Source organism: Mus musculus, chromosome 13, assembly GCF_000001635.26.
Source record: "Mus musculus strain C57BL/6J chromosome 13, GRCm38.p6 C57BL/6J".
In the NCBI taxonomy this organism is placed as follows: domain Eukaryota; kingdom Metazoa; phylum Chordata; class Mammalia; order Rodentia; family Muridae; genus Mus; species Mus musculus.
The window spans coordinates 114,660,848-114,688,371 of record NC_000079.6 but is presented as its reverse complement, the minus strand read 5'-3'; the positions used below and the strand labels follow the sequence as shown (position 1 = coordinate 114,688,371).

General features: G+C 39.9%; 1 long non-coding RNA gene across 1 annotated transcript in view; it reads right to left on the bottom strand.

The window, feature by feature from the left end:
- Positions 1-27,524, bottom strand: part of 4930544M13Rik (RIKEN cDNA 4930544M13 gene) — a 90,595-nt gene that overhangs the window by 9,451 nt on the left and 53,620 nt on the right. The window contains exon 4 of the long non-coding RNA NR_045976.1: positions 5,282-5,395. This is a non-coding gene — a long non-coding RNA (RIKEN cDNA 4930544M13 gene). The remainder of the gene's footprint in view (positions 1-5,281; positions 5,396-27,524) is intronic.

Sequence of the window (27,524 nt, the reverse complement as noted above, 5' to 3'; positions counted from 1 at the left end):
ATTTCAGCTTACAGTTTCATCACAGCCCATCACTGCGGGAAGCCGAGTCAGGAGCTCAAACAGGGCAGGAACCTGGCGGCAGGATCTGATGTAGAAGCCTTGGAGGGTACCACTTGCTGGCTCGCTCTTCATGACTTCCTCAGGCTGCTTTCTTATAGCACCCAATACCACACAGCCCAGGGAAGGCACCATGGTGAGCTGGATCCTTCCACATCAATATGTGATGGGGGGGGGACATTTTCTCAATTGAGGGTCCCTCTTCCAAAATGACTCTAGCCTGTGTCAACTTGACATAAAAACTAGCCAGTACATATATGAATAAAATTTTATTCTTATTGGATTGTTATACTAGAGTGTAATTACTAGTGGAATAATGAACCACTAATTGTACACTAGCCAGCCAAGCAGTCTTACATTTTGCAAATGGGCTTTCCATTTTGTATTCTCATCAGAATATGAGAACTTCTGCTCATTTATGTCCTCACCAACAGGAAGTTTAACGAGTCTTTTCCATTTCAAACATTCCCCCTGTGCTGTATATTTAATGATCATCATCATTGGCTTATCCACTATATAGCTCACTTCCTCTGGGTGTGTGGCCCATGGCTGCCCAGTGTCTCTATTTTATATCAAGACTGTGACATCTACCCTCACATAAAACCTAAGGAGTGAGAAGACAATGCTATTGTTTTGCCCTTCAATTTGCTGCATAAAATTCATCCTCTAATTTTTCTACATATTAAAATAATAAACCTTATTCTTTTGTCTTACCATATCAATTTTAAAGAAATTTAGGAACAAAGGAAATATTCACTTTCTCTTCCTTCATATTTACAATTTGTGATTTTTTTCTTCACGTAGATCCAAATTTTCATCTACTACTATTTGCTTCAGTCTGTAAAACTTCCCTTCTCTTAGTAAATACATAATAATGATAGATTCTTTTGCTTGCCTAAGAAATTATTTCCTTTTTTATTTATAAAATATGATTTTACTAGGTTTTAGAATTCTAAACTACCTGAAGGTTTATTTAGTTTCCATAAATCTTCAGAATATTATTCTATTTCTCCATTTACACTGTAGGGATGCTGTCTTTTGGTTTATACAATATCCAACAAAGGCTTTCTGCTAACGCATGCCTTCTCAATAAGGTGGAGCTAGAGAAAGTACCCAAGGAGCTAAAGGAGACTGCAACCCTATAGGAGGAACAACAATATGAACTAACCAGTACCCCCCAGAGCGTATGTCTCTAGTTGCATATGTAGCAGAGGATGGCCTAGCCGGCCATCATTGTGGGGAGAGGCCCTTGGTCTTGCGAAGATTATATGCCCCAGTACAGGGAAATGCCAGGGCCTCGAAGCAGGAGTGGGTGGGTTGGGGAGCAGAGCCGGGGGGGGGGGGAGGTATAGGGGACTTTGGGATAGCATTTGAAATGTAAATGAAGAAAATATCTAATAATAAAAAAGTATCATTGATCACTGGACAATCTTCAGCTTCTTGGTGTGCTCTTGGCATTGTGAGTGCTTCACCTTTTTATTTATTTTGTTTAGACATCATTCGGGGCCATTGACTTACAGGTTTATGATTTTCATCTAGAATCTTCTCCAATTATTTACATACTTGATTAGCAATCTTTTTTTTTTCCACTGAGACGCCAAGTGCACAAGTTAGACTAGAGGTTTCTGTTCTCAAGAACATAGTGGAAATCTTCCTTCATTATTCTCAGTCATTTTACTGAGTGCTTCAGCTCAGATATTTGTTATTGACTCAAAATTATATATATTTCCTATGCAGTATGGTCAGAGGTGAACATGCATTGATTATGAACCCAGATAGTATGTTTTTGATTTCTTAAAGTCCCATTTAGTCTTTATTATATCCTCCATGTTTTTCCTCATGATCCTCCTGTCCTTTAAGCCTATCGTCTTCCATTATTCTGTCATCTAAAGTTGTTGGGTAATTTTCAAGACTGTTTTTTCTTCCCAGCTATTAGTCACGTTTCCATTCTTCTTTATCATCAAGTGATTTTGGTTTTGATAGTGGGCATTGTGATCGTGTGTCATGAATATCTGGATTTTATTATGTTCCTTCCATGGTTGTCAAAGTTGGGGACAGTGGGCATGGCTTAGTATGTAAAGCCTCTGCCAAACACAAGGACCAACTTGATATACTCAGAACCCATCACAGGTACCTATAATCCCTGCTCCTCTACAAAAAGAAAGATGCAAAGTAGAGACAGGAGAATCCCTAGAAGTTCATGCATCATCAAGAATAGCAAATGGATGAAGAACAAGACAAGGTCTCAAACAAGAATACAAGTACCAACACTAGAGGTTGTCTCCTGACCTTCACATATGTAGCATGCACATGCTAATGCTCAAACACAGAACCATGCAAACACACACATGTACATCACACACACACACACACACACACAGACAGACACACACACACACACACACACACACACACACACAGAACCCAAGATTGAATAAAATAGGCAATTAATTTGCAAATAAACTAGATTTCCTCCAAGGCTTGGATTTTAGATGTGCTAAAATATTGGCTATTTGGCTGTTCTGGGGGTGGGGGAGGAATAGGTATTCAATGATGACTTTTCTATTCCAATTGGTCTAATTGTAGATACTTTCTGCCCTCTGTGAGTTGTGCCCTGTCTAACCTTCTCACCCATCAGTAGCTCTGTGCTCAGGCCCATACAGCTTTGCTGTATGCATGAATGCATCAACATTCAACAGTGAGATCATTAGAGAAACGCCTCTGCGAGTCTGGGGCTTTTCTCCTCTGGTCCTCTGTGCCATAAATTCCTACTGCTTAAACTACCATAAGCTGTCTTATTGAGAGGGAATGCTGGGGATTAAACCAAGGGCCTGTGAATACTAAGAGTGCACTCTATCACAGCTAGCCAGTCGGTTTTCTATTCCTCTTCATAATACCCGATCTCAGTAAGTTCCCCCAAGCTGGCCTTGAACTCTTTCTGTAGCCCACATAGACTTTGAATATGTGACCCTTCTGCTCTTGTCTTCTGAGGAACTAGGATTACAGATCAGATCTCCATCATCAGGTGCTTGGTGTATACTCTTATCTTGCTTCTCAGTTTAGGCAATGACATATTTTGGGGGGCTCTTCTTCCCAAGAAATTATCTACAGAGTCCCATCAGACAGACACAAGAAAAATCATTCTTTTTCTCCCTTGCTCCCTCTCTCTGTCTCTCTGTCTCTCTCTCTCTCTCTGCCTCTCTCTATCTGTCTCTGTGTGTATGTCTCTACCTCTGTCTGTCTCTCTGTGTCTTTCTGTGTGTCTCTGTCACTGAAGGTGCATCTCTCTCTCTCTCTCTCTCTCTCTCTCTCTCTCTCTCTCTCTTCTCGCCCAGTAATTCCCCTCTCCTTCCCAAGTAACTCCTTGAGTTTTGCATGAAAAGCATTTCCCTCTCCTTACCTTAGTTCCAGTCTTGATAAATATAACTTAGAAACAATGTAAAATTATACAAATATTTGTAATATATGAGAATCAGAGGCATTCATTATGTAGTTTCTTAAATTTTTAAGAGACAAAAAAATGAAACAATGCAGAAGACTGCAATAGCTATTTGGTCAAATATGAAAATATGTATGTCTTGTTACAGGGAGCCCACTAGAGATGACCACTCAGACACTGAGTGTAGCCAGTTTAAAAGCTTTATTCCAGCTTTCCAGATCTATACCCAAATGTGTAAGGGACCTACATGCTGCCCTGAGTGTCCAGAACACAAAGTTTTTAAGGGCAGAAACCTTGACCCGTTTAAGCAGTTTGAAGCAAGCAATTTTAACAGAAGCTAAGATAAGCAGTAAGCCAGCAGGAGGAGGAGTGGTTCCACATAAACAGGCAGCTAAGATAAGCAATTAACTAGAGAAGGTTCTACACAAAACCAAGCAGTTTTAACAAAAGCTAAGATAGGTTAGCTAGGGCAGCTGATCTTTGGCTCCTAGAATGGAAACTGAAATCAAGGAGATCAGATTCTACTTAAGTCCAGACTGGCTTCAGAGAGAACACAAGATGAAGGAGCCTCTGTTATCTTGACCTAGGAACATTTGGATAATGCACTCTCAGGAGCTATCATAGCCTTTTGATATCTTAGCAATCATTTATGAAGTACCAAATTCGCACCATTCTCATGGATCTTTTTCTCAATCTTTTACATCCTTGTTCACTTGACAGGAGGAATCAGCCTATTGTTTTAAGTTGTGCATCTTTAGTTACCATATGAAGAGCTTTCCCCAATATTTATAAGGTAAGTCCATTGATTAGAGTCGCCTTAGTGTCCCTCATGGCCTCCTTTCTTGGTCGGTGCCCCGTAGTAACGAAGATAAACATTTTAGGGCAAGATGGTTTAGAGAGAATGTGAGTAAGCAGAAAGGGAGTGGATACAAAGCATTGGCTACAGGAATTCTTGCCAGTGTTGAGTACTCTCTTAGATAACTGCGTTCTCTACTTTCCATGATCCCTCCCTCATCCTTAGTACTTACTCTAACTATACTCTTTCAAAGTGTCTGTCACATTTGTTTCAGTTTCTTTAGCATAATAACACTTTTACTTTATCAGACCAGCATCTTCCAGTCTGGCTGGAAATATGTGGCTCCTGTTGTCAGACACCAGTTGCCCAACAGGCAATTTGATCTAGGCCCAACCCTTGCAAGTCTCTCCCTCATTTCAGACCTTTGCATGGTCATAAAAGAAGACATCTCCAGTTTCTAATGGGAGTGACAGAGCAATTCTATAAAACTTTAGGTTTCTGGGGACTTGGTTCTAAAATGTATGCACTTGGATTTTACCATCCCAAATCTGAGAGTCACCTGCTGTCTCCATTCGTTCCCTTTGCTTGATACAAAACATCTGCTGAAAGTAATTCTACTTTCTGTCAAGCCCTTCCTACTTGAATGATTAACTTGGCCTCTTCTTTGGTTTTGTCCTCTGGCTCCAGGACATTTAAAGGTTTCCTGGAATGCTCACAGGGGACAGTCTAGCATTTATCATTCCTCTTGACTTAGTGAACAATATCTCTACACCTACCATTATATCTTTAATAATTTAAGAGTGCTCAAAAGAGCCAACCAATTTCATAGCTCCTACCCTTACCATTTCTTTCATACCCTTGAAATGCCTAAGGTGTTCTAGTACGTGACGTGTCCCCTTCCACCTATATGCTCCGTTGGTTCATTTCTGGTAAAAGTTCTCATGATCAGTTTTCCTTTGCATGCCAAGGAGTACCATCATTCCACCTACCACCGGTAATGGTGTCCTCAGAGCCAAAGCATCTGTGAGTGACTGAGCCACAAAATTCCATTCCAGAAACTGCTTCCCAGGATTAGCTCCTTTCCACTAGCTTGCACTCATTTTCTGGAAACAGAAATGGAGGGTTGCGTGAAAGTCATTGGGGACTGTAGGAGACTTCTCTTGTAAGATACAACTGGAAGGACCAGAGAAAAGATGGTAGGAAGACAGAAGGGTGAACTGACATTCAATAGGCTTGCAAATGAGACCTCAGACAATCTTAAGAATGTCAACAGTTGCTTTAATTGATCTAAGATTTGGATCTTTTAGATTTCAGACATTGTCTCTGAGATGGTCATAGTAGAGTAACATGGGGAAGGGCAGTTTTCTCTGCTCAAGCACAATATCCAGGCACAGTACAGTGACCCTTTAAAAGCTGAGCTGCTGAGCAGCATGTGACACTTTCCTCCTATAACTTACTCCTATCTACTACTTGCTTAGGTCAAAGGACAAAAGGCTTTGTTTCAACATTCATTGTTTTCAAGAGAGCAGGCTAACACATAAAAGAATGTATTGCCCCAGTCATTGTGCTACTGCCTTTCTGAATAGCACTGTTTATACCATGTTCTTACCATGATGGCTCTACAGATCTATAAACAGCTGTCCACAGACTTCTTCATCAGCTTCTTGGGTAATTTCCTTCAGCCTCATTGGACCTTTTAAAAATATGACAGTACCCATGCCACAATCTCTCCTCAGGGGTCCTGAGCTCTGCAGATCCCCTGTCACCAAGCTTCATCAATACCCCCAACTGTCTTTTTTTTCTTTTTTACTTTCCCTTTCCCTAGCATTAATAGAGAGTACACATTTCTTACAGTCACTTTTGCTGCGTTATCTCCAAGTTCCCTGTTCTGTCTGGTGGCTTTGTTTTTTGTTTTTTTAACTTTTTCCTGTAGTCAGTTTCCTACACGCCATATCCTTTGACAAATGCCAACTGTGGGTTCTGTTTTCCTGCTGGGTTCTGTCTGAAGCAGTCATCTGATAAAGGGAAAGGAGGTAGTGGGCGATGTGACTTATGCATGTGAAGGATGAGGATGGCCTGCAGCAAGGACTGATCAAAGCTACAAAGACACAGCTTGTTGCACTGAGTTCTGTATGTGGTCAGCAGCATCACTTCTCCGATGGTATCACTTATGGCCACCAAGCTGTAGGAAGAACGACGGCAAATGTAGACGTTGATTAAAGATTTGTTAGTAGATGGGTGTTGGAAGGGAAATGGCCAAGGTTATCAAAGACTCTGGGAAAGACCTGTAAGCCAAGTCTCCCTGAGTGAAGTTCAGAGCACATTGAAAGTTTTATTCCAAGAGAGATGTAACTACTTCAGCGTATAAATAGAATTAAATAAGAAAGTTGTTTTATACTAGGGCTTTGGAGGGGACAAGACCACCCTACTCTATCAAATTTGTCTCCGGTTTCTTTCAGTGATGTAATGGTTAAGCCTTATCATATGATCAACGATTTCATCAAATCTTTGCTAAGCAAAAGTGGTTCATTGCTTTTGAGTCATCATTTGGAGTCTACTTAGGTTACATTTAGTTAATAAAGAAACAAATAGCTGAACTCTGTTTTGCCTTTTATATCTCATTCTGTTTGTCAAATACTCCAGGCTTAGGGAGGGTCAGCTCAGCACAAACTGCTGCACATTTCCAGAGCAAGTGCAGATTCTGTAATCTGTTGTGTAACAAGACTCTAGGGAGCCACCTCGTCAAAGCAAAGACACTCCCCTAGAGAGAAACTTACCCTTCATTAATACAAATTATGTTGAGGACAACTCATATCCTGAGGATAGGAAGTAAAAGGCGATCTACCCACTCTCGCCAGTACCTGATGTTCTTTAAAACCATCACTTTCACATGGAGGAAGTAGTCTCTTGAATGCAGAGCCCATTTGTTCCCACCCTAAGGCAAACAATGGTGCATCTGAGAGGTCTCCTTCCTCCCTGGGCTCTCACTTTCATACCCTTTGTTACTCTCAAACCCAGATGGAGCTAGAGATGTTTCTCGAGGCTGTTCACTCGTGCAAACCAAACTGCAGTGTGGAAGGAGTTTTGTTGTGATAGTGGTGGCAGTGATTATTGCACACACACACCCAAATCCTCTTTGTTGACAGTAATACAGTACTTTAATCAGTTAAAGGGAGTTCTATTTGGCTGTGGCAATTCTGGTTGCAAAGAAACAAACTATATTCAAATAAAACCAAAAGGAAAAGATTCCATTTGGGACTGGGCTTTCTTCTCAATAACTCTCCCTGTCCCCGAGCATTGCAGGCCAGTGAATATTTGCTAATACTTGGATACTGTGGGGAAAGAAATGCTGGAGAATAGCAAGAGCCTCTTGTCCCCACACCTTGGGCAGCATGAACTGTGTAAGAACACATCCTGTGAGACAGGTTTTCTAGCCGAATGGAAACTTGGTTGGTAACGGGACTCGCGCTTGGGTGAATAATTAACCCAGGTGTTTGCCTTAGCTGTTACTGTATAACAAACCACCCCAAAAGACCGAGACAACCACAGCCTATCAGCTCCTGACTCTGCAGTCTGAGGCTTTCACCAGAGCAGGGTTTGGCACGTTCTAGCTGTAGCTGTCTGTCTCTCGTGTGTCTGTAGTTATCTGAGGGAACAGAGTGAGACTTGAAAATCCAAGATAGTCTTATTCACGTCCCCGGGGCTTGTCTTTTCAGCTAATCTCCACAGACTGTAACTGCTTGTGCTTCCCATAATTACTGTTCTCTTCTCTAGCATCATTTACAGGAACTAATTCACCTGGGGCGTTTGCCGCTGTTGTGTGCTCCTACAGCCCCTGGGTACTGGCCCAGCCTCCTACACTACAGCTGAGCTGGTCACCCTCTGTGACTTCACCTCCCCATCTGATTTCTGCTTCTGCCCAGCCCCAATGAACACAAAGTGGATGTCAATAGCTTGAGAACAGAGCCTTCTTGTTTGTGTTTTTATCCCTTGCATCTGGCACTGCGCCTGAATAAGAGATTACCTGTTGAGGAAGTACAACTTAATGGCCAAATTGGGAATTAAAAAAATAATAATATTAATTCCACTGCTGTGGAATTTCCACAAATTCCACAAAACGGAGATTGGGTAAAAGGAAGTAAAGAGCAGGGCTTTGAATGATGAGTCATTTTGATGTGGTAATGGCAGAGTTTGATAAAATCTGCTTTTTCATGACTACATTTGACTGAGGTAGGTTTTTCTCAAGAAAAATAGGAAAACAGTCGAAATCAGTTAATACAGAGGTAGGAAACAATAATATTAGTGTTTTTACCATTTAGGAGTATATGAAATACCTAGCAAAATCATTTTTAGATGAAGATTTTTTCCCTCATCTCACTTTATTTTAACTACTTATTCTCCTATAAATAGTGTTATATAAGTCATACATATCATATACATAATTCTTATTTCCTGAGTGCCGTGATAAATACACCATAGAATAGGAAAATGCAGCCAGATAAGAGGTATGTGAAAAAAATCAAGGACAGAGTTTTGGGGAACAGTACTTGCCAAATGGGTGAAGGGAACCCGAAAGAGCCAAAAGGATTAAAACAAGAAACCATAGCAGCAGGTACCTTTCATGGAACCCTGAACTCAAGAAGATCAATTAGAGTTGTCTTAAATGCAGCAAAGGGCCAGGCCTTTGGCTCTACGGACACATTCGCCAGATGGCTACACATCCAAGTGAGAAAGCACAGCGCTGGACCCACTTTGGGTGTCCGTTCTTTGAAAGAGGGAAACTTCTAGAGAAGGGCTTCCCTCTGGGCAATCTGTCAACACAGCAATCAGCTGGAAGTGAGTCCATGGGACTGGCAGCAGGACGTGGCTGGCACACCTTAATTCCATTTATTAAAACCCTGCTCTAGTAACAGAGCAAGTTTAGACTTCTGTTTGACAATTTGAGAGCAAGGAGACTCAAATCTCCATTGTTAAAAGCACGAAAAACCACATTCTGGGGTGGTAGTAACTTTCAAAGATGACTCGTGATCATTTTCATCAGAATTCTACTAAAGCACACAATTATAGGAGCAGTGTGTACTAACCACAAAATGAGTAAAGTTTCTGTTATAACGTGCAGAGTTTGAGTAGATGGAGCAAGTATACAGTAACCATCAGAATGATGTATAAGGGAGTTTGCTTCCTGGAAGGCTGCCTTATGGAAGCTGCTGATACAAATCCCTGGAAATAAGAATATGAGCCTTAGGAGATGTGTGTGTGTGTGTGTGTGTGTGTGTGTGTGTGTGTGTATGGAGGGTGGGGGCAGGGCTTTGCAGAGCATTGCCTTAAATTAACTTCATCACCCAAGAAGCATATCCATCTATACTCATCATTTGGGGGGAATTAGGAGGTAGGATGAGACTGGATGTCAGCAAAGTAATAACACTGTGTGCACAGTGTTCCAGGTGGATGGAGGGGAATAAAAGGGAAAAGCTTTGAAGTGTACAGAAATATGGATTTCTCCACTCGATCTAGTCAAAGCGAGTATTTGGATGAGATACTTGTACTAGTTTAGCATGTATTTATTTACTGGATGCCTATGTGGCTGATGGACAGAACACCACGAAGGATTCAAGAATGCATGTACATAATTCAGATATTTGAACAATTTCGTAGTGTAGGAGTTATAAAAGAATAAATATCAGAGCAAATTCAATGTAACTACTGATGCAAACTAAATATATTATATGTAATATATGTATATGTAACATATATTTAGCAGGACTATATGTAACATCTGCAGCTTGAATTCTGTATGTAAAAAATGGGGTTGAAAACCCAGGATAGCTTTGAAGCCATTCACCGGCACTTGCATACATTCCAAGTATTTGCTTTGGTAATCAATAAAGCTAAATGACTCTAAATGATATACATTTAGTAAAATCATGGCGAGCAAATGATCATCACCCAATTTTCCTAATTCCCAAGTCTCAAAAGTGTCAAAGGACTCAATATTTTGAACTTAAACCTTTTGCTACTCAAATTCACCTCCTTCGTCATCAGTTCCAAGAAGGCTTTCAGTCAATCAATGACTGTGTCAGGTGATATCTTACTCATTGTCTCTATTATCACAATGACGCCTCGTCAGTTGTATACAATTGTTCACCCACTACACTACAATCTCTATCTAAGTGGAGGTAGATACTCAACACATGCAAGCATATGGCCGGCTGGGTAAGAAACTAACAATCGTGCATTATCTGAGGAAACTGTACTAGAAGAGAGGCTTTCTTACCTAGCTGTACTGTTCTGAATATCCTTCCATTTCGTCTCATCTAAGCATGGCCCAGGAATCTCTAAGTCCTTTCCAAGTAAGTTTACTGAATCAAGAAAGCAAAGCCAGAGGAAAGAAGATTGGGAAGAGTGTGTATGCTTCTGTGTGAAAAACACTTCCACATTTTAGCAATAACAACAAATTAGCATTGATTTACTGAGGACTTCCATAGCATGATCTGTGCTTACTATTTTGACTTTCTCAACCCCACAGCATGCCTACTTCAGCCATGCACTAAAGCAAAGCCTTAGAATGAGCTAATATAACCGCAGTGTTACATGGTTTCAACATACCCGAACCATAACAGTGATATGTTTCTTCTCGTCCTCCTACCAAAATCTGCCTTCTGCATCTAGTAGTAAGTATAAAAGTCCTTTGTGATGACTAGGGTAGCTACAATGTTGTTTCCTAAGAATAAACAACAATACCATCAGACTGTAAGGTCTGTTTGAGGAACAGAAAATAACGATATCTACTGATAATGTTTTTACCCTATTTCTATTTCAGAAAGCAGTAACAGAATCAGATGGGCATCCAACTGTCATTTTGTTATTGGTACAGCTAGATTGAAGAGTGTGGCATGGAGTCAAGACTCTCTTCCTCTCCCCTGGCATGGAACTATGGCTGAAACACTGGAAAAAAATCACAACTAGGCAGCTCAGATCACTGTCCTAGTCTACCCTCACTCTCTGCTCCCCCCAAAGGGGAATCTCACACTTATTTACCAGCCCTTTTCTAAAAGAAAGAGAAGGGGATTGTCAGCCACAAAGTTTACAAAGGGGTGGTATAAATACAACATAAAGAAAAGAGAATCCAAGATGGCGGAGTAGAGGTACCACTTTCTCTACAAAGAACTCTAGGCAGCTCTTTCCATTTGGCTCTATAATAATGTCCATTGAGAAATTCTCATATCTCTAAGATTTCTCTCATCTATAGCAAGGAAGTCTGAGGATTGTCCCATTTACTGTTTATCTTAAATCCAGAGTGTCTAGTAAAAAACTGAGTCCCCCTGACCTGAGGCTGGGAAGTCAGGTCTCTACTTGCTATGCTTTGTCTTTGTTTCTTACAGGATTCCTATTTTCCATTGCTGAGTTCCAGTCACTTCCTCAAACATCGTCTTTAAAGGCTATATCCTCACACTGCTACCATCACTTATACGTGTATGCTGACCATGGTTTCTGTTGCTTATGTCCTTACACTTGCCTCCTGCCATCTAATTATCTCTAGTGCTACCTGCCTTCACTATATCTGACTAGAGCCTGTCCTTCCTGTAATCCTGGTTGTGTCAGAACTTCTCAGAGTTCAGATGTCTCTGTGATCCTGTGACTCTGTGATCCTGCGATCCTGATATCCTGAGTATGTCAGAGCTCCTGGGTATCAAGTTGCCTCTGGGATCCTGAGTTCCTGATGTGACCAAGCTCCTGAGATCCTGGGATCCTGTGAGCCTGTGGAGCTGGACTTATTAGAGCGCCTGGGAGTGGAGCTTTTTTCTGGGAGTTGTGGAACTGGCTGTGGACTTCATGCTCAAGGTCTGCTCAGGGCACCAGCCCAGACTGCAAGGAACTCTTGCCGCTGGTCAGGCGGAGTTCCTGAGTCCCGCTGGTCCCAGACTTCCGGTGTTGGGGCAGGTGTTGTGTCCTCCTTACTTATGATCCTATGATCATAGGAGTGTTAGAGCGCCTGGGAGTGGTTCTTCCACTGAGTGTTGTGTGACTTCCTGCAGAGTTCAGGCCCAAGGTCTGCTCAGGGCACCGGCCCAGACCAGAAGGAGCGTGTGCCACTGATCAGAGAGTTCCTGGGTGCTGGGGTCCAGCTGGTCCCAGTTACTTCCAGTGTTGGGGCAGATGTTGTGTCTTCCTCACCTCTGATCCTATGATCCTGGGCCTCTCCTTTTTCTACAGTCCAGGATTTCCTGTTCTGGAAGCAATCACACACACACACACACACACACACACACACACACACACACACACACAGAGACACACACAATTAAAAGGTACTTTCCAACATCAATGTAATGTCATCAAGGTAATCCCCTACAGATATACCCAAAGATTGGACCAGAAATGAATAAAATAGATAAATTCAAAAGAGCAATAAAACAGGGTTGCCATTGCAGGGAGAGGAAATGGAGTGAATAAATATACAACTAAGCTAAGTAAATATAAAAGAAAATACTCCAAAAATTCATACTCAACTTTCAAAGGAGCCATTACTACTAATATGTTGTTATACCAAATATTTAAGGTTTAAACTCTTTGTCACAAAAAAGTTATTAGAGATGATTATAAACAACTGTATACTAAACAACTAAAAATCTATAAGAAATGATAAACTTTACAGCACATAAAAAATCTATAAGTAGTGAACCTCAAGGATACAGAAAAGTAGTAAAGATCAGGACTTGATGTCTTCAATAGTTAAGTCTACAAAACATTGAAAGAAGAATGATGCTAATTTGTCATAAAAGTATTTCAATATATTGAAAAGGAAAGAACCTGGCCAGACTCAGCCCCCAAAACAAGCATTACAGTGATACCAAAACCAAAGCAAGAAAACTAGAACCCAACATTCTTGATGAACATATATGTAAAAATTATCAACCAAGAACCAGCAAACTGAATCCATCAACACATTATAAACCTTATACACCACAATCACATGGGATTCATCCCAGCTTGCAAGAAGTGACTCAATATATGCAAAACAATAAACATAATATTGCACTCCAAGAGACTGAATGACAAAAAAAAATCCATAGTAGTAAACACAGAAAAGGGATTTGAACAAATTTAAAAGACCTTCATTTTAAAATCCTTCAACAAGTTGAAGAATTTGTTGAAGGATCGTACCTCAACATAGTAAGTGATATATGACAAACCCACAGCTCACAACATGCTAAAGTGAGAAAACTTGGAAATGTTTTTGAAATATCTGCAACAAGACAAAGGTATTTTTTCAACACTCCTATTCAACATACTACCAGAGTTCTTCTTGTAATTTTCATGTATGTATACTCTATTTACATTATTCCCCCACCTCTCTTGCCTCTCTCATGTCCCCTTGTCTCACTCTCAAATTCATGCCCTTTTCTTTAAAATGATTGTTACATATACATGTGTATATATGTGGTGTGTGTGTGTGTGTATATATACATATATAAATACAGCTTACCAAGTCCTAGTGTTGTTTGTATGTAAATGTTTTTTATAACTGACCACTTGATACTAGATAACCAGTTTGGGGGCATTATCTCTGGAGAAGACTGATTTTCTCTCTCATAGAAGTTATTAATTGCCTATAGCTCTTCATCTAGGGGTGGGTTGGTGAGATGTCCCTCTCTGGGGCCTGCCACTTAATATAATAATTATTCATGTCTTGTTTAGGCAGATATACTGTGGAGATTTCATAAGTGCAGTTTCCCTGTAATATAGATGACACACTCACACAGAAAATGTCTTGGTCTGACTCTTACAATGTTTCCACCTTCTCTTCCTTGATGTTTCCCAAGCTTTAGCGGGTAGGTTTATGTTGTAGATGTATCATTTGAGACTAGGCATCCACGGTCAGTGGTTCTCTATGGTTCACTCACATGTGGTTTTCTCTTATGGTCTCAATCTGCTCCAAGAAGAAGCTTTTTTGCTGCACGGTGAGCTATGCACTTATCTTTGGTTATAAGGATAAGTATTAGGAATACAAGATATGTACTAAGGATGCAGTTAGAGGGGCTGGAGAGATGGCTCAATGGTTAAAACACTTGCTGCTCTTGCAGAGGACCTGGGTTGAGATCTCAGCCTTCACATGGCAGTCTACAATTGTATGTAACTCCATTTCCAAGGGATCTCATGACCTCCCTGGGCACAACTGACTAAGACCATTAATAACTTTTCTCCCTTGGCAATTTGCATGGTACCTTCCTATACTACAAGAAAAACAAATGATGCCCAAATGAGAAAAAAAAAGTGCCAAATTATTCCTTTCATGTTACTTCCATATGTAGAAACCCTAAATATTCTCTAAAATTGCTAGAATTTGTGAGGTAACAAAGTAAGGTTGAAAATCATAAATTAATATATAAAATAAGGCAGCTATAAAATGTTTATGCATGCATAGAAAAATTAACTCTGTGTGTGTGTCTGTGTGTGTGTGTGTGTGTGTGTGTGTGTGTGTGTGTGTATCTGTGTGACTATGTGTGTTTACTGTAGATTGAACTCAAAGACTCATACATGCTAGGGAAGTACTCTACTACTACTTAACTACATCCCAAGCCGCCTCCCACTTCCCCTCCCCCCCTCCTCCTTCTTCTTCTCCTCCTTCCCCTTCCCCTCCTGCTCCTCCTCCTCCTCCTCCTCCTCCTTCTTCTCCTTCACTTTGAAATGGGGTCTCCTTCAATTGCCATGACTGGCCTTGAACTTCTAATAGTCTTGCCTTAGCCTCCTGCATCAAAAATAAAAGGAAAGCAAATCATTTCTATAATGAGAAGTATAAGAAACAGATAAAAATTACAGAGGTTTCACATGGGGGGAGGGAGAATCTATGCTCATGGAGTGTGTAAATTAAAATTATTTAAATGCCCAACCTACCCAAAACAATCCACATATTTGATTAACTCTACATCAAAATGGCATTTTCTGGACAGTAATATATATATAATTTATATGAAACTGTCTTAGGGTTTCTATTGATGTGACAAAACACCATGACTAAAAAGAAATTTGGGAGAAAAGGGGTTTATTTAGTTTCCACTTCCATACTGCTGTTCATTACTGAAGGAAGTCAGAACAGAACCTCAAACAGGACAGGATCCTAGAGGCAGGACTCATGCAGAAGTCATGGAGGGGTGCTGCTTACTGGCTTGCTTCCCCAGGGTTTGCTCAGCTTGCCTTCTATTCTGCATTCCCCACCATTCCTGACTAGGAATTCCTGGATGCACTCACATGTACCTGTGGTCAGGGAGGGCACAGGATTTCTTTATGCAAACTCATTTTTCTTCATCAACAATGGTGTGTCAGGTCCTCTGACTTTGGAACCTACTCTTGGAACTTTCCATGTGCTTTTAGAGGGAAAATGGAGGGCTGACTAGAGATAAAGAAAGCATGCCATGATTCCTACTGCCATCTATATGCAGTCACACCATACCACTGTGGGCAGTGACCTATCTGTCTGTCCAGACTCTACCATCTAGGTAGAAAACTGAAGTGCAAACCTTATCTTTAGTCCCCAAGAGCATGATCTGCATGCCATCAATCCTCCTATGGTGGACTTCATCTGAGGTACATGAAGTACTGACTTCCATCTTCATGTCCATTTCAGGGAAGAGAGGGAGGCAGAAGTGGGGGTTGGCAGTTGAGTGTATCACATTATCAAATACAAACAGCAGGGGTCCATCTGTAGATGACACTTCAACAGAAGCCTAACAATCTCATGAAAAGCATCCACCATATCCTATACTTAATTCCCCAGGGGAGCCAAGCAAGCAAGTTCCTTGTTCATTCAACATCTTTATGGAGTAATGTACACATGCATGCCTGGCACAAGGGAACATAAAGTGGTGATGGTGGTGTTCACACCCATCACCCTGAGCACAGTGGCTAGTTAGTAGACTAACTCTTCCTTCTTTGGGATGGTGCCACTACCCTGCCTCCCTCTGCTCCAAGAATTGTTTCAAAGTCCTTTCAAACTGATGTGGGCGGGGGGGGGGGGAAGAAATTCAAAGGAAAGCAGCTAGTCCTACAGACAAGAAACAAAACCAAAAGTCACAAACCAGATTCTGTGTAATGCTTTGCAACAATACAAAACAAACTGAAGTACTGAACACTAACAACATAATCACCCAGGGAAGGGCATGGTGCAGAGGCAGCAGGCACAAGCTTAGTCTTTATAGTTGACTGCTGAACAGGCTGGACCTTGGAAATGGCTGGTGACAGGACAAGCAATTGTTGTATCTAGATATGTTATATTCCTGCCCAAGGTCCTTCATGCAGCAAAGTACTAGGGTCCTTTCTTATCTTCACAAAAGAGTAGGAGGTCACTCCCAGTGTCCACAGAGCTGCACCTGTTGGGTTTTGGTTTTTGTTTCCAAGCTTGTACTTAAGCAACAACTAACCAACAATGTCCCATAATTTCTGGGTGAAATGGGCACCTTCAAGAGAATAGATATGGCTTTCTATGAGTCTCGGTGTCAGCTGCAGTTCTGTAGACCACAAGAATGGTGGATGCCAGGAGCTGGTCCTAACCTAAGGGATCCTCCCTTTTCCTCAGAGGCTCCGAGTTAAGACTTTGCTCCTGTGAACACACTTGAGACACAGCATGTTGTCCTCCACATGTACGGGTGGAAATGTGCAGGCTGGAAGCAGGAAGAGGGCAGTCACTTTCCCTTTCTTCTCAGGTACCCAGGCTTGTCTGGCATGGAACTGCAGCCAAATCCAATTGTTATTATCAAACAGACAAAAATTAACTTATGTCAGTAAGGATGAAGATACAGAAAAATTCTTGTACCCTATTGATAGAAAAGTAAAAATGTCTAGTCATCAGGTAGTGGTTGTGTAGCCCTGAGCCATCTGCTATCCCCAGCAGACCTTCATTCTCCTGATACCTCTCTGCACACCAAAATATTTTTTTTAATCGAATTGTTACATACATCTGTAAATTTCACTGCTTTGTCTAATCCAAAGGAATTAAGGCCATTATATCAAATGTGAATAGCATCATTTATTGTAGCATTATGATTGATTGCAATACAGAAAATCAACTAAGATGTCTGAGATGTTATAGACAGACTAATAAAATTTTATTAAAATATATATCAGAATGAAAAGAATAAGGTATTACCTTTCATGATAATATGAAAGGGAAGTGTGTGTGGGGGGGGGGTATTATCTTAACTCAAATAAAACAGGTACCAAAAACCAAATTCATCATGTTTCTACTCATAGAGACTAGAGCAGTTAATTGACCATATTAGTATTAGAGAGCACAATAGAGGTCACTAGTGGGTTAAAAGGGGAACAAAAAGAGAGATAAAAGCCAATAGTGGGTATCAAAATACAGATAAGAGTGGAGGAAGTCGTTCTGATACTTTAGAATATGGTAGAATACTATAGTTAATAACTCAAAATAATTAGAGGAAAGTGGACATTCTTATTGTATAAAAATGACCATACCTTCCCCCACCCATCTTCCCTGCTCTTGGAATCCTCTAGGGCACCCCCAAGATGCCCTGAGCAGTCTGATACCCCGACAGACCTCCATTCTGCCATCCCTTCTCTGCTCACTTTTATTAGATCTGTGCCTCCTGAACCACACAGACGTGCTGACCTGGAAGCATATATCACAAGGATATTCATCATAGGCCTGTCACACTAGGACCATCGAGGATAACCCCCACACCCCCACCCCCTGCCGCTAATAGCTACTTCAACAGGAATATCCAGGGACTATCTAGATAGCTAAAGGCCCTCAAAAGAACACAATCAACAAAAGCCAGGGCAATATGACACCTTCAAAGAATAGCTACCCTACATCAGCAAGCACTGAATATACTAACACAGGCCTTTTAAAAGAAAAATGAATGGATCCCTTAAAGAAATACAGGAAAATGCAATCAAAAAAGTGAAGAAAATAAATGAAACAGTGCAAGACCTGAAAGTGGAAATAGAAGCAATAAAGAAAACACAAACTGAAGAAATCCTGAAGATGGAAAACCTAGGGAAGAGAACAGGAACAAAAGATGCAAGAATCACCAATAGAATATAGGAGATGGAAGAGAAGATCTCAGGCATAGAAGGTACATAGAAGACACAGAAGAAACTGATACATCAGTCAAAGAAATGTTAAATACAAAAAAAAAAATCTTGACACAAAGCACCCAGGCAATCCGAGATACCATGAAAAGGTCTAACCTAAGTATAATAGAAATAGAAGAAGGTAAAGAGTACCAGCTCCAAGGCCCAGAAAGTATTTTCAACAAAATCATAGAAGAAAACTTTCCCAACCTAAAGAAAGAAATGCCCAAAAAGCTTGTGGAACACCAATTAGACTGGACCAGAAATGAACTCCTGCCACATAATAATCAAAACACAAAATCTACAGGGCAAAGAATATTAAAACCTGCAAGGGCAAAAGACCAGGTAACATACAAATGCAGACCTATCAGAATTACATCCAATTTCTCAACAGAAACTCTAAAAGCTAGAAGAGCTTAGACAGAAACCTTGTGATGTCAAAAAAAAAAAACAAAAAACAAAAAACAAAAAAACACAGATGCCAACCTACACTATTATACCCAGCAAAACTCTCAATCACCATACATAGAAAATAAACAAGATATTTTAAGACGAATTCAAATTCAAATAATATCTATCCATTAATCCAGCCCTATAGAAAATACTAAAAGGAAAACTCTAACCAAAGAAGGATAACTACATCCAAGGAAAGACAGGAAATAAGAAACTCCATGCCAACAAAACCAAAGAAAGCACACACACCACCAACATCAAAATAATAGGAATCAACAATCACTTGTCATTAATATCTCTCAATATCAGTGGACTCATGTAATTTTTATTTTGTAAAGCCCATTTTTAATGATAGTTCTAAAATGTTTTAACCTTCCTTTTAGCCACAAACTACCAGAGGTACCAGTAAAGAAAGGATATGGGGGGAGTGGACCTGTTTAGAAAAGTTCTTTGGAGCAACTCCTATCTGTGTTGTCTGGAAATAGACAAGTCCGATAGTTCATTACAGGTTAGCAGCAGCAGCAGCTCGATCTACTTGCAAACACTTCACAGATACAGCAGCAATCTACTTGGTTAGAGTCTGGATAGCAAACACCAATCAGCTGAGGTGGCACTACATAGAAAAGACAGCCAGGCATGAGTCAGCAGGAGGGATCAGAAAAGATGCCAGGAAATGTTCTCAGCTGTGCCTCTCTCAGGGACGTGAAGATCAGGGAAGATGTGAGAGCCACAGCTTTGCACAGCTAGCTCTATAAGCAAGCCTAGCGCAGCCACTTAGGCTGTACATTGAGTCCTTTTTTATACCCTCCAAACATTACACGTCCTCCATGTGTCTTGCCTCAGCATGTGTCTTGCCTCAACATCTGCATCTATCTCAGCTGACATCACTTTGCCAATCAGCCTGAGTCCAAGCAGCAAGAAATTGCAGCACACCACCAGTTTCTTTGGCGAGTTTCTCTCTATCGAGTCCTAACAATGCACCTCAACTACACAATGTAAGGCAGACCAAATATGCAAGTCACTAACACAGAATTCTTCACCACATGTCCTTTCATGTGTTTGCTTTAGCAAAACATTCTTTCATCAGTGTCTGCTTTAGCTAGATGTTCCTTCACGAGCCTGCCTTAGTTTTTCACCTGTGTCTACTTCAGCTAAACATTCTTTCATGTGTTTGCCCCACTAAAACACCATCCAACCGACTTTCAATAGAACCCCTAAATTTCCACTTCAGACTCAATTCATCAATAAAAAGACGCAGACTAACAGAATGAATTACAAAACAGGCTCCATCATTCTGCTGCACATAAGAAACATAGTTCAGCAATAAAGATAGACATTACCTCAGAGTAAAAGGGCTAGAAAAAAGTTTTCCAAGCAAACAAATGCAAGAATCAACTTTTCAACCAAAATTAATCAAAGTAGACAGGGAAAGATATTTCATATTCATCAAAGAAAAATCTACCAAGATGATATCCTAATCCTGAACATCTATGCCCCAAACACAAAGGCACCCACATTTGTAAAAGAAGCACTGCTAACACTTAGATCACACACTGAACCCCACACATTAATAATGGGAGACTTCAACATTCCACTCACCAATTGAGAGGTCATCCAGACAAAAACTAAACAGAGAAATAACAAAACTAACAGATATTATGAAATAAATGGACCTAACAGACATCTATAGAATCTTTCACCCAAACACAAAAGAATACACTTTATTCTCAGCACCTCATGGATCCTTCTTCAAAATTGACCATACAGTCCACCACAAAGAAAGCCTCAAAGCAACATATACAAGAAAATTGAAATAATGCCTTGTATCTTCTCAGACTACCATGTAGTAAAGTTGGACTTCAACGACAAAAACAATAGAAAGCCTACACACTCATGGAAATTTAACAACTCTCTACTCGATGACCCCTGTGTCAGGGAAAAAAGTAAAGAAAGAAATTAAAGACTTTCTAGAATTCAATGAAAGTTAAGCTATAACATACCCAAATTGATGGTATACAATGAAAACGGTGCTAAGAGTAAAGATCATAGTGCTAAGTGCTTTCATAGAGAAATTAGAAAGTACTCATACCGGCAATTTAAAAATATACCTAAATGCTATAGAAAAAATAAGCAAGTACACCAAAGAGAAGTAGAAAACAGGAAATAATGAAAATTAGGGCTGAAACCAATCAGTTACAACCAAATAGAACAGTACAAAGAATCAATGAAATCAAGAGCTGTTTCTTTGAGAAAATCTACAGGATAGACAACCCTAGACAAAATAACCAAACGACAGAGACAGTATTCAAATAAACAAAATCAAATATGGAATGGGAGAGATAACAATGGACACTAAGGACTTTGAGAACTTAAAGCAATTCCACTAAAATCAGGAACAAGACAAGGTTTCCCACACGCTATTCAATATAGTGTTTAGGTACTACAGTACTTAAAGTATTCAAAAAATTATTAGGTCTTACTTCAAAAGCCTGTATTACACAAAATTAGGAAATCTTAATGAAATTGATGATTTTTCTAGACAGATAACACTTATCAAAGTTAAATCAAAATCAAGTAAAGTATTTAAACAGCTCTATAACCCCTAAAGAAATATAAGCAGTCATCAAATGTCTCCTAACCAAAAAAATTGAGGGCCTGATGGTTTACGTGCAGAATTCTACAGGACTTTCAAAGAAGAGCTAGTACCAATACTCCTCAAACTATTCTACAAAATAGAAACAGAAGGAACATTGCCAAACTCATTCTATGAAGCCATGGTTACCCTGACATCTAAACCACACAAAGAAAGATAATTTCAGACTAATTTCCTTTATGAACATTGATGCAAAAATAATAAAATACTCACAAACTAAATCTGGAAACATCATCATCTATGATCAAGTAGGCTTCATCCCAGGGATGCAGGGATGGTTCAATATACAAAATTCCATCAACATAATTCACCATATAAACAAACTGAAAGAAAAAAATCACATGATCACCTCATTAAATGCTGAAAACCTTTGACAAAATCAACATCCGTTCATATTAACTGTATTAGAGAGATCAGAGATTAAAGGCACATACCTAAACATAATCAAAGCAATATACAGCAAGCCAATGGCCTACATCAAACTAAATGGAGAGAAACTTAAAGTAATTCCACTAAAATCAGCGATAAGACAAGGCTGCCTACTCTTTCCCTATCTATTCAATGTAGTACTTAAAAAGTTCTATCCGGAGAAATAAGACCACTAAAAGAGATCCAGGGAATACAAATTGGAAAGGAAGAAGTCAAAGTATCACTATTTGCAAATGATATGATAGTATATATAAATGACAGCAAAATTCTACCAGAGACTTCCTACATCTGATAAACACCTTCAACAAAGTGACTAGATACAAAATTAACTCAAAGAAATCAGTAGTCCTCCTTTATCCCAGGAAATCAGGGAAACAACGACATTCACAATAGTTACGAATAATATAAAATATCTTAATGTAACTCTTACAAAGCAAGTAAAAGATCTTTATGACAAGAACTTCAAGTCTCTGAAGAAAAAAAATTGATGAATTTATTAGAGATGGAAAGATTTCCCATGTTCATGGATAGGTAAGATTAACATAGTAAAAATGGCCATCTTACCAGAAAGCAATCAACAGATTTAATGCAATCCCCCTCAACATTCTAACACAATCCTTTATAGACCTTGGAACAGCAATTCTAAACTTCATATAGAAAATCAAAAAGCCCAGAATAGCCAAAACAGCTGAACAATAAAGAAGCTTGGGAAGAATTGCCATCCCTGACCTCAAGCTGTACGACAGAACAATAGTGATAAAAAACAAAACAAAACAAAACAAAACAAAACAAAACAAAACAAAACAAAATAAAATAAAACAAAACTGAATGGTCCTAGCACAGAAACAGACACATTGATCAATAGAAAGAATCAAAAATCTAGAAATCCATACACCTATGGACTCTTCATTTTTTATACAGAAGCCAAAACCATACAATGACAAAAAAAAAAAAAAAGAAAAAAAAGAAAAGAAAAGAAAAAGGCATCTTTAACAAATGGTCTAACTGGACATCTACATATAGAAGAATGCAAATTGATCCATATTTATTACTCTGCACAAAACTCAAGTCCAAGTGGATCAAGGACCTCAACATAAAACCAGATACACTAAGTCTTACAGAATTGAAAGTGGGAAATAGCGTTGGGTGCATTGGTATAAGAGACAGTTTCCTGAACAGAACATTAATGGCTCAGCCTCTAAGATCAAAAATTAATAAATGGTACCTCATGAAACTGCAAAGCTTCTATAAGGCCAAGGGTTTCATCCATAGGACAAAACAACAGCCTATAGATTGGCAAAGGATCTTCACCAACCCAACATCTGAGGGATAATATTCAAATTTAAAAAGAACTTATGGAGTTAGACATCAACAACCCAAATAACCCAATTAAAAGTGGTGTACAAACCTAAACAGAATTCTCAACAGAGGAATCTCAAATGGCCAAGACACACTTAAAGAAATGCTAAAGAACCTTGGTCATCAGGGAAATGCAAATCAAAATAGCATTGAGATTCTACATTACACAAATCAGAATAGATGAGATCAAAAACTCAAGTGATAGCACATGATCAAAAGAATGTGGAGCTGGGAGAACATTCCTCCATTGTTGGGAGTGCCAACTTATACAACAACTCTGGAAACCAATTTGATGGTTTTTCAGAGAACTCAGAACACTTCTACCTAAAGATCCAGATATACCACTTCTGGGCAAGTACCCAAAAGATGCTCTTCCATCCCACAAGGACACTTGCTTAAGTATATTCATAGCAGCTTTATTTGTAATAACCAGAAACTGGAAGCAACCTAGATAGCCCTAAACTGAAGAGTAGATAAAGAGAATGTGACACATCTACTCAAGGAAATACTATTCAGCGATTAAAAACAAAGCCACCATGAATTTTGCAGACAAATAGATGGAACTTGAGAATATCATCCTGAGTGCAGTGACCCAGTTTCAAAAGGACATTCATGGTATATACTCATTTATAAGTGAATATTAGCCATAACATCATAGGATACCCATACTATACTCCAAAGACCCAGAGAAGCTAAACAAGAAGGAAGGCCTAATGAAGATACTTGAATCTTACTTAGAAGGAGGAATAAAATAGTCATAGGAGAGGGAGCTGGGTGGGAGGGGATAGTGAGGGGAATGGGGGTGTCAGAATCAAGTGTGCAGAGAGATAGGAGAGATGGCCAGATGGCCTTGAGAATGAATGGAAATCTGGAACTGATGGGCATGAGGAGGTGGAGGGCATGACAAAGATAAGGGAGGTGCCCAAGAATCAATGAAGGTGACTTTAGCTGTGATTCATAGCACAGGGGTTACCGAACCTGAAGAGGTACCTTCTGTAGCCAGGCAGGAACCCCAGTGGAGTGATAAGGACACCAACCCACCCACAAAACTTTCTGCCCAAAATTCACTCTGTCTACATGAAATACAGGGACAGGGATGGAGCAGAGACTGAGGGATTGACCAACCAATAACCAGCCCTATTTGAGACCCATCTCATGGGCAATCACCAATCCCTGACATTTTTAATCTTACTATATTATGCTTGTAGACAGGAGTCTAGTCTGTCATCTGAGAGGCTCCATGCAGGAACTGACTTAAACAGATGCAGACATCCACCGTGAATCAGTAGATGGAGCTTGGGAGCTCTTATGAAAGAATAGGGGGAGTGATTGGGGACCCCCTATGGGGATAGGAACTCCACAAGAAGACCAACAGAGTCAACTAACCTGGACCATTGGGGCTCTCAGAGACAGAACCACAAACCAAAGAGTATACTTAGGCTGAACCTAGGCCTCTCTGCACATATGTAGCAGATGTGCAGTTTGGTCTTCATGTTGGTCTGGAATAACTGGAGAGGGGCCTATCCCAAGAGCTGTTACCTGTCCTTGGGCTACGTTATAGCTGGGCTTCCTTGTCTAACCTCAGTGGAAGAGGATGCGCCTGGCCCCACAGAAAATTGATGTGGAAGGGTGGGAGGGATACCCAGGGGGCCTCAACCCACTCAGAGGAGAAGGGAAGGGGTGGGAAAAGGATTGTAGCAGGGACAGAAGGAGGCAGTGAGTGGGGTATAAAGTGAATAAATAAAAAAGTAAAATTAAAAAAAAATTTAAGCTGGGCATGTTGGCGCATGCCTTTAATCTCAACACTCAGGAGGCAGAGGCAGGCAGATTTCTGAGTTCGAGGCCAGCCTGGTCTACAAAGTGAATTCCAGAACAGCCAGGGCTATACAGAGAAACTCTGTCTCGAAAACAAACAACAGAAAAAAAATTTAAATATCACAATATTTAGGGAAATAGAAGTTTTAATTGACTATTTCATGTGTGCTTATATCTAATTATAGCACTACACCATTTTCATGCAGATTTTTATGAATTAAAATTTTTAATTAAGGATAACATTCACAACCATTTTCTTTAATATATTGTTCTTGGTTTGGCATAGTGCTTTATTCACAACTTAATGTCATTTTAACTACAAAAAAAATTTCAAATATTAGCAATGTCAAGTATCCCATGGTGATCATTAATAAAAACCATTTTGATCAACCAGGTGCTCCATCTTCCTTTCAGCACACAGCTCCAGCTGCAACTGAGGATCTGCATCCCACGCCCCAGCCTACAGCTCTGTCTGCCTTGTGGGAGGCCTACAGCTGTCTGGGACAACCAGTCCCAGAGGATTACTACTCCCAAGGACTACCAGGTCAGTCAGCATTAGAGACAACTTGATGGCAAAAGCCAGGCACAAGAGCATAATCAACAGAAGCCAGTGCAATGTGTCACAATCAGAACCCAGCTCTCCACTACAGAAACCCCTAGATATCCTACCACACATGAAGAGCAAAATTGTGACCTTAAATCTCATCTCGTAAAGATGATAGAGGTCTTTAAAGATGACATAAATAAATTCCTTAAAGAAACTCAGGAAAACACAGTCAAATTGATAAAAAGCCCTTAAGATGGAAATAAATAAATAAATAAATCCCTTAAAAAATACAAGGAACTACAATTAAACAGATGAAAGAAAGAAATAAAACAGTCCAAGACCTAAAAATGGAAATAGAAGCAATAAAGAAAACACAAATAAATGCAACCCTGGAGATGGAAAACCTAGGAAAAAAACAAGAACTACATACACAAGCATCATCAGATTACAAGAGAAGGAAGAGAGAATCTTAGCCATAGAAGATACCATAGAAGAAACTGATACAGTGGTCAAAGAAAATGCCAAATGTGAAAAGTTTCTAACTCAAAACATCCAGGAAATCTGAGACACTATGAAAAGGGCAAACCTAAGAATAATAGAAATAGAAAAGTGTGAAGATTCCCAGTTCAAAGGAACAGAAAACATCTTCAGCAAAATCAAGGAAGAAAACTTCCCTAACTTAAAGAACAAGATGGCTATAAATGTATAAGGCTTTCGAGAATTCAATGAAAATGAAAGCACAACATATCCAAACTTATAGGACACAATGAACACAGTGCTAAAAGGAAAATTCATAACACTAAATGACTTGATAAAGAAATTGGACAGATCTCATACTAGCATCTTAACAGCACACCTGGAAGCTCTAGAATGAAAAGAAGCAAACATGCCCAAGAGGGGTAAATGCCAGGAAATAGTCAAACTCATTACTGAAATTAATCAACTAGAAATAATGAGAACAATACAAATATTCAATAAAACCAATTTTTCAAATGGGATGCAGAACTAAACAGAGAAGTCCCAATACGGGAATCTTGAATAGCTGAGAAAAACTTAAGGATATGTTTAGCATAGTTAGTCATCAGGGAAATGCAAATCAAAACAACCCTGAGATTCTACCATACACCAGTCAGAGTGACTAAGATCAATAACTCAAGCAACACTCCTCCATTGTTGGGGAATTGCAAACTTGAAAAACCACTCTGGAAATTAGTCTAGCAGTTTCTCAGAAAATTGGAAATAGATACCCTATACCTCTCCTGGGCATATACCCAAAAGATACTCCACCATCCCACAAGGATATATGCTCCACTATGTTCATAGCAGCTTTATTGGTCATAGCCAGAAACTGGAAACAGCCCAGATGTCCCTCAACTAAAGAATGGATACAGAAAATGTGGTTCATTTACACAATGAAATACTACTCAGCTATCAAGAACAAGGACATCACGTACTTTGCAAGCAAATGCATGGAACTAGAAAACATCATCCTGAGTGAGGTAACCCAGACCTAAAAGGATATTCATGGTATATACACACTGATAAGTAGATATTAGCCATAAAGTACAGGATACCCATGCTACATCCCACAGAACCAAAGAAGTTAAACAAGAAGGAAGGCCCAAATGAGGATGCTTGAATCTCACTTAGAAGGGGGAATAAAATAGTCATAGGAGGCAGGGGGAGGAAGGGAAATGGAAAGGAGAGGTCTTGGAGAGGGACTGAGGGGGCATCAGCATTAGGTGTGGGAAAGACAAGAGAGAGGTCCAGAGAGAGTGTAGAATGGATGGAAATCTGCAGTCGCTGGGGCAGGGCATCAGGGGAATCTCTAGAAAGCACCAGAGACGTGGGATGGGGGAGGCACCCAGGTATCAATGCA